This window comes from Zonotrichia leucophrys, chromosome 9, assembly GCF_028769735.1.
Source record: "Zonotrichia leucophrys gambelii isolate GWCS_2022_RI chromosome 9, RI_Zleu_2.0, whole genome shotgun sequence".
Lineage (NCBI taxonomy): Eukaryota > Metazoa > Chordata > Aves > Passeriformes > Passerellidae > Zonotrichia > Zonotrichia leucophrys.
Window position 1 is genome coordinate 19,040,743 of NC_088179.1, and position 13,305 is coordinate 19,054,047.

Consider the following 13,305-nt stretch of genomic DNA (forward strand, 5'->3'; position numbering starts at 1 on the left):
TTTCTGCCCTTCTCTCCCTGCCCCCAGCAAGCCATGCTGATCACTCTTTTTTTCCCATTTGCACCTCTTGGTTTAAAAGAAAAAAAAAACCACTAAAAAACACCCCCAAAATAAAAAACATCTTCTCCTTGGAACATTATCTTTTTCTCTGGAGAGTTCTTCCCACTTTTTCTTTAGCCCTGTCTCTTCCTGTAATGCTTTCTTGTCTCCTTTCTGCAGTGGCATTAGCAAGGTGTATTTTCAAGCTCAGACACTGTCAGTGGATGTGGGATTTTGCAAGAACTTTAGAAAATGAAATCTAGCCCTTTTCCCTCTTTAATCTTATATGGGATCCAGTTAACTGATGCTCTGGTGACTTCCTGAGGCAAGAATCATGGCAGGGAAGACCAAGGGAGCAGTCAGAGCTTAACCCCCAGAACAGGGAGGCAGGTTCAGAAGTGGTGTCTGTGCCCCTGACTTTTGAATGACAATTCTTCCAGCCTTCACAGCCCTGCTACAAATAAATGTGCAGTTAAAAATGGAAATGCAAGACCCCAAGATAAAGGAGATGGGCAAAAATAACTTGATTGGCTGAGGTCTGCTAGGTTGTTTTTAAGTTAACTGGATGCCCTGCTCTTGGCTTCAGTATAAAAGATCAGAAGATAAATCCTGTTACTACTTTTATTGGAAATAGTCATTCAAATCTGAGTGGGTTGAGCAGCCCTAAGCACCCAGGTTTGCCCAGGATTACTCCTGGCATAAATTGCGTGCACATATCAGACGTATGAGAATATCAAGTGAGTTCATTTAAATTAATGGTATTAAAACAAATGGAAAATTGATTTTTTGTAATAGAGGGCTTGATTTACCCTAGCTTAACTCCATTGATTTTGATGGATTTGAACCTACTTCACTTTGGCATAAATCAGGGGAATACCAAGTCCAGGGATTGTAAACGTTAAGACCAGGTTAAATATTTACTGTCTTATGTCTTATTATATTCAAAATATTAGAAAAATGTGTTCCTTCTGTAATACAGACAGTGGCCAGGAACAGCAGAAGTAATGATTTGCCTTATTGCAGCACTTGGCCTTAATAACTATTATCATGCTCACACAAACATAATTACAGATTCAAATTGAGCTTATATTTAAGATATTTTACAGTAACAAGCAGAACTCTGGTGTCGACCACTCACAGCCAGAACTGGTGTCCAGCCCCTGGGCTCAGCATTGTGCCAAGGTCTGTGATCACTTGGGTACCTGACTGGAGTCCTTCCTCCCCCTCTCTAAAGTGCCTCCTTACTGCTCCACCAGTGAAAAATTAATGGAGCTCCTTTGGTTTGCTTTTGTGACGAGAAGGAAGCACTTCCACTAATGACACTAAGAATAGGATTTACTGTAACTTGGCCTCAGATGGTATTTGTGGTTCCCACACATCCTGTAACAATAATGCTTTCTAAACTTCACCGGATATTGCCACACTGACTGTTAGAGAAAAGCAGAAGGAAGATGATGAAGCAGCTTCTCTGAGATATTTTTTTTTCCTTTCCAAGGCAGATTTATTGGCCTCGTGTTCCACACCTTGGCAAGGAAAAGAAAAAACTCAACATGAAAGCGGGATGGGCTGAGACTGTATTTTACCAGCGTGTCTGGAGTAGGATGATTTCCTGCAAATAATTACTGATGTGCAGGGACAAGTGGAAAAACAGATTTCTACTGCTATTTTTTCACTACTGCCTGTTAGTGTTATCTGACAAGGGCACAAATACCATATTCAGCTCTACTTTTCCCATTCCCTGGTGAAATCTCTCCTCCACCTCTCTGTGAATTCTTCCAGCAGCTGTATCCTCTAGAAACCTTCTACTGAGCATTTGGCACATACCCCCTCCAGGCAGGGCTCCTCTGGGGCAGCTCCAGCACCCAGATGAGAATTGGTGGTGCTGAGCTCCAGATGGCAATCAGCTGCCTCTGTTCCTTGACCTCCTTCTTGCCCAAGGCTCCCTGTAGAGCTGTCTGTCAAGGAAATATTTTTTGTGAAGTCACCTCTTTAAGCAATTAAGGATCTGTATGTAGGCAGCTGTGATGGTGTTCACAGGGGTCTTAGGTTGAGGGAAGAGATGAGGATCTGACTCCATGTTTCAGAAGGCTTGATTTATTATTTTATGATATATATTACATTAAAACAATACTAAAATAATAGAAGAAAGGATTTCCTCAGGAGGCTAGCTAAGAGTAGAATAATAAGGAATGATAACAAAGGTTTGTGGCTCAGACTCTCTGTCCGAGCCAGCTGACTGTGATTGGCCATTAATTAGAAACAACCACATGAGACCAATCACAGATGCACCTGTTGCATTCCACAGCAGCAGATAATCAATGTTTACATTTTGTTCCTGAGGCCTCTCAGCTTCTCAGGAGGAAAAATCCTAAGGAAAAAAATTTTATAAAAGGTGTCTGCGACAGGCAGCCAGCGCATCTTGCATGGTGCTTGGGCCAGATAAAACTTCTCTTACCAGCCTCTGAGTAAGCCAGGCCTGCATAAAGCAGAGAAATGCCATCCATCCATCATCCCCTCCATGGCTCAGGAGTGTAATTTCATGAGCTGCCTGTGTGGGAGAGAAGTGTGAGAAGATGCTGCGTCAGTGTGTGGGCTGCACAAGGGACAAAGAGGTGACTTCAAATTTATACTGGAAATAGAGAGTGAGTAATAATGTGCCCACAATGGACCTTTCTTCAGAAGAAATATGCAAATGAAAAATCGTTTGAATGGTGGATTTAACTACCAGCTGAAAATGAAGCTGAGAGGCTGAGGTGTGAGCCAGCCCTCTGGCAAGATGGTAGTGAACAGGAATAAACTACAAAGTGAAAAAACACTGTGTTGTGTGAGGATGGAGTTGTGTGGCTTCCAGCTCAGAAAGAGAAATTTTCTGTGTACCTGATAGGTTTCTCAAATTTTCTTTGTGGTGCTTTCCAGCAGTTGATGGAGCCACAAGGAGAGTGACTGACTTGATGCTCCAGAGGGGAAATCTGAGTCCTGGAGGATTTCTAAGATGAATCCAGACCACAATAGCGGATCCACAGGGCTATGGGAAAGCTATTGGAGCTTGTGCCTTGGACCATAGAGACACATGGATATGAACCAGACCACCAGATCAGACCCTTCAGATTTTGGAAGCATTGTAAATAGGGCTCATATCCAAACAATACTCTATGACATTTTCTCCAAAAAAAAAAAAAAAGGCTTAACAAGCATGCCTGACACAGGAAATGGGCTGATAGGAATACCTAGAGACTATATTTGAGCTGATGGAATGTTATATCTTTGTGTGATATTTTTCAGCTCTGGTCTCTTCAATTCACCTGTGCAGTTCTCCAGCATTCATCAGTCAAGCTGAAACATATTTTCAGCAATAAAGAGGAGAGTTTCTTCAAAGAAAATCTTTCTTCATGCATATAATCTGGAGAGAGTGTTTCTTTATTTTTCCTATTGCCATTTGGGATGAATAAGATATAATATTTTTTCTTCTGTCCATTCTTAAGCATCTTCCTGCTTGAGATCCTTACAACCACGAAGTCAGTTTGGTGAAAAACATATTTCCCATCCCCTTCCTTCATTTCCTATGAAAATAGATACTTTGAAAGGCATGAAATATAATGCCAAGTGCTGCCTTCGTAAAGAATGTCTAAAATTCCTGTGAGACAATGTATTGTTTCAAAACAAAGCTATTTCAGGCAATTCTATCCTCATCTCTACAAAGCTATTCATCTGAGAAACTTCTTTTCCAGCACAAATATTCTTGCTCTGGGGTTTCATCTTTCAGAAAGAAAAAAGAAAGTGTTTTGGAAGATCAGTTTCATATTGTTACCATTTAAAATAAAACAAACAAAACCAGATTCTGAAGAAGTTCAATCCATCTGCCATTCTTGCTGTCCGTGTCTAGTCAAAGACAGCACAATCCCTCTGGAACTTCTCTTACAAACATTATTTACTTGACAGCCTGTGGTTTTTTTTTACTTTTGGGGGTTTTTTTGGTCAATTTTTTTACCAAGAATGCTGTGCCACATATAACTTTTTAAGGCAGTGGGTTAATTGCATGCACTTTAGGGTTTTACATGGATCTTGCTGTGGTGGGAACTGCCTCCAAAACTACTGACTGTCTCCATGTCCCCATCTCCATCCTGCTTTTCCAGGGAACTGCTGCAGCTGTTTGGTGTGGCTGGAGGGAGCTCTGGCCTGTTGCAAGGCATTTTCTGTGAGCAAGGATTTCTACCAGGCTATTGACTTTTATTAAGTTTGATTTACAAAATCCCAGAGCTGAGCCCTGCAGAAGCTTTGATATTTCCAAAGGAAATGCTTTATGGAAAGGCAGAAAGGTTTTGGCTAAACCGAGAGCCTTGGCTGCTGTTTTATGTACTCTCCCTGTGCATGAATGAATTCATTGTGGTCATGAACCAGGAAAGTCTGGCTAACCCACCACAAGAAAAGACAGAATGAGCTCAAAAGCATGGATGCCTTAATTTCTTGTCCTTATTTTCACAAAACAGGACTTCATACCATTAGTGATGCCTCCCTTCTCAGCATCCAGTCTGCTCACTGAAATTACAGATACAGAAGTACTTCCCTAGCCCCCTGCATTTTGACTCCAAGTCATTGGTTTTGTTGTTATTGAGAGATAAATATTCACAAAGCAAAGGCAGGATGCTATCCCATTAAAATGTGTAACATTCTCTCTCTGAAGTAAATTTGTAGGTGTTCCCCTAGATAAAGATTTAAATATGTCCCTTTAAATTCCAGTGCTGGTGGTAACATGGATGAATCTTTAGCAACCATTGATAATTAGCCAGTTTGCAAGGTTGTCAGAAATATGTGCTTTTTCACAGGAACAAAAATACCCCAGAAGCACCCTTTCTTAAAAAATATCTGTGAAACAAAACCAAAAAGTGGAAAAAGGAAAATTAGCAGCTGCCATTGCAGTAAACTTTAACATACAGACACTGCTTTCTGAGAGACATCATTAGAGCCAAATTAAAATATAGCCGAGATTTTTCTAAATAAAACTGTCAATGAAGATAAAAAAGTTTTTATGTTGACAGTAAAGCAAATGATTTTTTTCCACTCTGTTGAAGTTCTGTAATGGTTGCAGTATATCTGGGTGACTTATGGCACACTAATGACAGATTCACAGCTGCAGGAGACACCACTGCTCCCAGCTCTGCTCTGGGACAGGAGCTGGGTTTGGGGGCAAAAATGGGTGGAGGATTTACACCTTTGTTGGTAAGACAAAGAAGAATACTGAGAAAAGCACTCAGGATGTGAGAAGTGGAGGTTGTGTCTTGGGATGGCTGGAAAGGAGGTGCAGCATCAAAGTAGCTGAATTTGGGTATTTTCTGTAAGTTAGGGAAGGAGTGCACCAGCAGCAGTGATAATTGCTGGAGATATAAAGTAGGTTAAGTGAGAATTATGGTCTGCTGCAGTCTTTTAATGCATTGCCAGCAGGTTCAGCCAGCACAAATATCCCCACAACCAGCCTGAAACAGCAATTTCCTTGGGTGTTTCCCTGAAATATTCACATAGATACAGAAGGTCAAGGTAGAGGATTTTTTTCCCTTCTCAGCACCCAAAACTGAAGGCCTTTTGAGGGTATAAAAGGCTCAGAGCCCAGCTGTACCCATGGTCTGGCAGGAGAAGGGGTCCTGCTGTGGTGGGTAAATGCTGGCCTGTCCTGCTGCCCTTAGGGTGCTGCATTCCCTGCTGGGGAGGTGTGAAATGAAGAGAAGGCTTTGGAAAGTTGCCATCTTGGTGGGAACACCCTTTGGATTAAGAATTCACCCTGAAGAGCTCACTAATCCACTCCAGTTTCATCCATTTGGAATTTGTGTTGCTTGCTGCAAACGAGGCAGGAGAGCAGTTTGAGCGCCATGGCTGGGAGCTGAGCAAGCCTCCCTCTGCTTGGTGCCTCCATTGTAAGATGATGGCAGTGATCATTGAGTATTTATCTGATCCTCTTTGGAGTACACAAACGGACCAAGAGGGGCAGCAGAAGCTGTTCATTGCCTCTCTGTCCTCTGTGCCCACGGCAAATAGAGAGAAAGGGACTGTAAATCCCTGAGCTGTAAACCCAGCTCTCCAGATGTGCTGGACCTGCTCCCTTCATTGTACAGTGCTGTTAGAACTCTGACCAAGGCCAGGGATTATTGGCAGCTGTACCAGGTCCCCCACCCCTTAGTTCCTGAGTTTCATCACTTTTAGCAAAAAAGAAAAAAATGCACTTAACTCTCCAAAACTACTCTAACTTGGAGATCTTTGGATGCCTCCCAAACCACGTCTGTGTTAACCTGGATTCACTTGGAGATAGCTTCAACATTTAATTAGATTAGTTATTTCAGCAGGGAGGAGGAAGGTAAAAAAGCAGAATGCTTAGAAAAGAGCAGTTTTTTCTTGGATTGTGACATCTGAATAATTTAAAGAGGTTTTGAGAACTATGCTTTATTTTAATTAGTTTCTGAATCCGTTTCTGCGTTGCCTATTCTTTCTCCCCCCCTCTTTGTACTGTTTATTTTTGATGACATCTGCAAATCCTGGGGAAAAAAAAGAAAAAGGAAGCAAATTAACTTGGTTCAAGCCACATCAGCACATCCCTTGGAAGATCACAGCAGTCAGCTGTAAAAAATGGGCTTATGCTGAAAGAAAATGAGGAGCTCAGAGGGCTGAAAACGAACTTACCTATTTATTAACTACATCTATCTTTATTATATTTGTACAACACCAAAAAAACGTTCTTGGCACTTCACAGATGTGCACAGAGGATGAACTGCTTTGGCACTATTTCATTAAGGCCACTCTGCATTAACATTTCCCAAATCAGGAACAGAGTCCATCCTTTGACAAACCCTCACTCTAAATGGGAGCAGTTCAAAAGAGCAGAGGGGAAGAGATGAGCTGCATGGCTGGGGTTAATGCTGTGGTTGAGGAGCATCACATAGTTACAGAAAAGTCTTTTTTTTGCTTCTTGCAGACCCCTGCCCTGTGATATTTTGTGTTTTGCCAGCAATCCTTTTTCCTGTGTCCAATTTCCACCAGCAATGGGTGAAGGGTAACCCAAGGAAAGCAGAGAGAGTGAGACAGAAGGAGGAGATGCTCACAAAGCATGTGAGGAAAGGACCTGCAGCACCCTTCCCATAAACCTGAGGGCTACAGGAGTTGATAGAAAGTTATTTGTGTCTCTGGCCTATCACTGCCAGCTTACATTCAACTTTGATAATCCCACATGCTTCCTGGAAATACAGGATGCCTATGGAGTAAAAAGCCATGAAATGCATTTGTAATTTCAAGACAATTTTGGAAGAAAAATGAAATATTGCTTTAACCAACATATTTTGAAAATTAGTATAAGCCTCAGATAATACTTCAGTAAGAAATAAAAGCTCCAAGCAACCTGTCACCAAAAAAAAGGCAGAATGACTGAGATGTTTCATTTCAATATTCATCAAACTATAAGTCTTGAAATTTTTCATTTGAAGTGAACATTTCTGGGTTTAAAATTCATGCCTTTTACCAGAAATCTTGAAATTAATCATATGTTTTTTCACCCCTAAACAATTTTGATTTTCAAACTTTTCTGAATGTCAGGCAGGCTAGGAAAAAAAAAAAAAAAGTTATTTGTGCAACTGAGATGTGGTCTCTGAACAAAGTAGGTTGTGATGAGGTCCTGAACAGCCCTGAACACTGTTCTTACCTGAGTTCAATATACAGTTCATGCAAGGTGGGTGATGGAGGTAATTCTGTTATCGTGTCATTCTGTCCCACCAGTACTCTCCTAAGCATTATCAACTAATGTGTGACAGTTATAAAGTGGATTACAGCCCATTGTGTCTGACACAGCTCAGCTGAATCCATCAAACACACATCACTCAAATCTCCAATTGGACTTGAACCTTGCTCTCTGAAGGTGTGGATTAGTAATTTGTCACGTTCTGCTCACACTTTTTCCCTGCTTGGTGTGTCCCTCCTGGTCCCACACTGCACTTCAGCACACTCATTTTAGCTGTGTTTTGGGGATGTAATGTGAAAATTACCAGGAATTACGAAAAGGTCAGCTCTGTTAGACTCATGGAGTAAGTAGGAGGAATGGAGTTGCTCTTAAGATACTAATCATCTGTCATTAGGTATTATTCATCATCCCAAACAAATCTTGGACTGCAGCTCAACAGAGTGTTTGTCCTACAGCTGTCTGGGAGAGGAGCCATTTCTGCTGTATCTTCTCTTTCTGACTTTTTCATCATGTTAATAACTGAGATTCTTATTGTGGTTTTTATATTTGCAAGCGTAAAAAACACACAAACAGGGAAGGGAGGGAACAGAAAGGTGCAGAAAGGTGAGAGCTGGCCTGAGAGGGCAGCAGGGCTCTCTGGATAAGCACCTCCATTCACAGCTCACTTTTGAAGCTGAGCTCAGCTGTTTGACAAGCTTCAAGAGATCCAAAGCATTGTCAGTATGAGAAAAATACATAATGTCAAAAATATTTGACAAGCCTGGTCTAAAGAAAGCATTAGACAGCATAATGATAGAACTATTTAACTCCACGGCACAGCCCAGTCTGCTGCTCCCAGCAGAGATGCAGTTTTTGTAAGAGCTTCCTTTGAAAGAGCTGCTGAAGCCAAAATGGGCTTTGCACAGAGAGATTGGATGGGGAAACCCTTCCAGAGGAGTTTGACTGAAATAATGTTCCTTGGTTTTGGGATTCCCAAGCAAATCCCAAACAACAAAGTCATGGGGGAAGGAATATATGCAACTGAAATATTAAATTTATTCATGTAGTGGAACAAACACCCTTCAGCACTCCAAAACAACTCTTTAAAAGGAGCATGCAGATCCTGCCACTTCAGAAGGGTTGAGGATTTAAATGGGTTAGGTGAAAGGGCACTGGAATACAGTCAGTGTTCAGGAGTTATCCTCTCACTAATTTGGAGATGAGGAAAAAAACCCCATCTTTGTGTCTTCTTAATATTCTACCTTCACATCTCATATGTGAAAGTTTAAAGAGTTTCTTTTTGCTCTATGTTTTTTAATGGGGTAGAGGGGAATAGAGGTGCAAGATTTATTGGAAAGGCAAGTTTCTTTTACTGCCCATTTAAATGGGAATAGTGGTTCATGTTCTTCCCAGGTGGAAATGTGCTGCTGAATTTAATGAAGGCGCTATCACTTGCTTGTCCAGGGAAAGTGAGATCTGGAGCCATGTGTTACAATATTTTTTCTTGCAGAAATTGCAGGTTTTGCAGAGAACTTATCCACCTGATTTCCAGAGTTTGTGGGGTTTTTTACCTGACTTCTCAGAATGCTGAGAATAAAACAACAATCTTTCAGAATCAGTTGCTGGCTGCTTTTTTGAAACCACAAGGCCAGACTCCCCTCTTGTGTAAACAGGCTCAGACACGTGTGAGATAGCTGGAGTTGTGCAATTCTGCTGCACTCCAAAGGCTGCCCTGACTCTTTGGATGGTTCTCCAGCAGCAGAAGGCTTCTGCTGAAACACTGGGAAAGACAAGGAGATTGACAGATTTGCCTCTGACCGGTATTTCAGTTCAGCTTGCACAATGCAGTGGTCACCTTGTGCAAGCTGCTCTGGCCACACCTGCAGTGGCTCCTGCTGCCCCTTTGCTGAGCTGGTTTTCAGTACATGAGGGTTTTCCATGGGACAAAGCCAAGTGGGGCAGAGAGGGAATGGCTCTGCTGCCAGCCGGCCTCTGGTGCTTTACCCCGCTGGCTGGGAATGGTCACAGGCAAGGAAGAAATGCTTTATTAAGGAAGAAATGCCTTATTGTGGAAGAAATGTTCTACTATGGAAAACACTTCATTCCACAACAAGTATTGAGAGAGGAAAAAACTTTTATGGGAGCTTTTCTCCTTGGTAAGTTGGGTGCTGGAAGTGTAGGCTTTGCAGATCCAGGCCATGGAATGTCACCCCACATCCTCTGGGACAGTGCTGAGTCTGTGCCCTTCATCTGGGGATTTCCTCAGAGCCACAGGGGTTTGATGCACTGTGGCTTAGAGATGCCAAAGAGAGGAGAATCTTTGGCTTTGTTAGATTCTCCCTTTAAATTAAGTGCAATAAATGGGGGAAACACATTGGGGTTGTACAAATGGGGAGCAGGAGGCTGGTGCTGGTCCCCAAGATGTGGTGTCACAGTCTCCAGCTCAGTGATGGGAAGCCAACACTTGTCCTTGCCTCTGTCCTTACAGAGATCCCAACACATTGGAGTGTGCTTCCAGAAACCACAATGCAATGGTGTCTGAAATAAGAAAAGCTTGATAATGGATTTTGTTTCCTTCTGCGGATTTTGGTCTATTTTTATACACTCACATGTAAGATGAGACACATGGAGAGTTTTTCAGTTCTTTTTCTATTTGTCACACTTCTGGTAGATTGATACATAGGGAAAAGTTTATAATTTGGCTTTTTCCCCCCTAGATCCAGTATTTGCATACAGAAATCAAATCTGTCATTCCAGATTAACGGGAAACCATCATATGATTTTATGATTATCATGGGAGCTCATTTTTGGGGGTTAAGGGTAGAAATGCACTATGGTGTTTTTTATGGATAATCCTTTAAATAAAGGAGTAGTCATAAGAGCAGATTTCTTTCACAGGATGTTCAAGAATAATGTGTTTCAAGAGGCTCAGTATTTGCTGTGTGGAGCATGGAAGGGAGATCTTTGTGTACAAAGCCCTGCAGTGGCATGGGTGCAGGACCAGGAGACCAAACCTGGAAGTTTTGACTATGAATGAGCAGCTCCTGTCCTTGGGAGCTGCCAGGGCCTTCTCAGGAGCAAGGGGTGGCAGGAGCTACCTCTAGAGGGTGACAAATGGCCACGCTGAACGTTGTCACCAAAACTCTGCCATGAGATCCTGCCATAAAACTGAGTCATGAAGTCCTATGGCAATTTTGCCATGAGAATCCCTCTTTCTGGCACTCTTTACAGGGTCTGGTTGCAGGGAAGCTCTGGAGGAGAATGAAAATGGTGAGCACCAAATAAAATTGATGCTTTCCATGCTGTTGGAATGTGGCACTTGTTGTTCGGGACTTTTTTTGTTGACTTCACAGGTAACATCCAGAAAGTCCTGAGGTGGCAGACGTTTGGAAGGGATAGCAGTCTAGTGAGGAAAAGGAGTTTTTCCTGTAATTTTGTTTGTTCCTAGGCCACAGTAAGGCAGGCACTGGGTTTGGGTAGAATTACCTTTGATCTGAGTTGGTAAGACAATTGTTGTGTTGGGGTGCACTGCAGTGGAGCAAAATGTAACATTTTGCAAGAATCCAGTGGGTTTTTAGTAAGAACATATATGGGGCCTTTGCAGCAGCATGGCCAGATGCAACACAATTCTCCAGGTCAGAAAAAGGTGGTGATGACTTCCACCACATATGGGAATGCAACATGAAACCAAAACCAAAGTCATCAGTGGAACTTTTAAATAAAACTGCTTTCCCACCCAGAGCAATGACAAAAACTTTAAGCAAAACTCCCTCTTTTACACATGGAATTAATACTTCCAGGAGAAGCTTCACATCCTGGAAATCAGAAGAGTTTCTGTCCAGCAGGAGAATAAACCCTGGTAACTCTAACGGGACAAAATGATGAGTGGTGCAGGGGAATAATGTGATGTACAGACTTGTGAGCACAGAGGAAGGGACTTGTTCTCATGTGTCAGCCATGAATAACCTGAGAATCCACTCCCAGCATGAAGGTATTCAACAGCACACTTTCAGGATTAGCGTATTAGATAACCAGAACTGAAGGAGAAACTCTTTTTATACAGGAAAGTGAAGGTAGGATTTGGAATCCGATGTCAGGAATTGTTAAACAAAATGTCAGTCAGACACAGCTGCTTTGTCAGCAACATCTACACATCTATTTTTCTTTTGTGAGATACTGCAGAGATGCTTATGATAAAATTAGATATTATGGTCCTATTGTTGCCTACAGAATATGAGGGGAGAATGTTTGGAAGGAGGAACTGAAATAATAAAAAAAATAAATATTAAAACCATCAGGACAGCCAAGTTGAATAAAAGCAGCTGAGGACCTGACTCATTTTGTGATGTCTGTGGCACACCAGATGCATGCACATGCATTGTGCTTACTGCCCTGTGGGAGTAGCTGAAAGAAAGAAAAAAGACATTTCTAGAACAATACTGGCATGAGACATGTATTGTTATACTAACCCCCTGACACATTCTGGTTTTAGGGTAATTGTGTGCGTGTTTGGTGTTTGCAGGAGAAAGGAGAGATGCTGCAATGAGTCACTCCTTGTTCCCCTCCTGGCTTTGCACCATGGGCAAGGCTGGCAGTGCTCCAAAATGTTTTTCTCACTGTGCCACAGAGATGTGCACTGACCTTTTAACACATTTTAAGGTCACGTGGGACCATTTTTGGTTCACTTGACATAACCCAGCCCAGCAAATGCTCCCTGACTGCCCAGGGTGAGCCCACAGCTCCCCAGCTCTCCCTTCACCTCCTTGCTCTTCCCTCCACCACACACAGCTCATTGATTCTGGTGTCCTTTTCCTTTGTTCCTTTGGGATTTCAAAGCCCACTTTAGCCCTGACTATGCAGGAGATAAGCCTGAACTGTTGGAAATCCTCTGTCAGGATGCAGGTGCCTGGGATTTTTCCTCTCAGCAGTGCTCTGGACCCGAAATCCTGTCCACAAGGAAAGTGAAGGGAAGGTTTCCATTAAGTCTAATGGGGATAAAGCCTTAGCTAATGAGGCAAACACAAAAGTGATGTATTCTATTTCTACTCTGCATGATTAATATGGGGAACCAAATGTCTGTATCAAGTTCAGTGTCTGTTGTAGTTATGCCAAGTTTCAGGACCCAGACAGCTGGCAACCAGTAAGGAATTTATTTGGAAATTCAAACCATTCACAAATGGCCTTAATCCTTTTACTACCTTTCCCCTTCTCATTTTTGCCTCTCCTTTTATTTATTCCTATTGTGTTTGCAAAGGACGTTTCACAATAATTCTGAGACATTTTGGTTTGTACTGCAGAGGAGAAAGCCCTGCTTGGCTGAGGTGAGGAGCTGCTGGGGATCCTGCTCCACCTCACTGCCTGCCCCTTCAGAGGGAAGCTCTGGTGAAATGTTTTGCGGCCAGAGAGCAAAATGAGCTCCATGGGAACAGCTTCATTTCCTTTGATGTTTGGTGGACTTGGCAGCTCAGCATCCCTTGATTCACCAGCTTGGCAGGGAGCTGGGATGCCTCCACAGCAGGTCAAGGCTGTCATAATTGGGCTGTGGAACAAACCCTTTCTCAGATGTGTTTCAT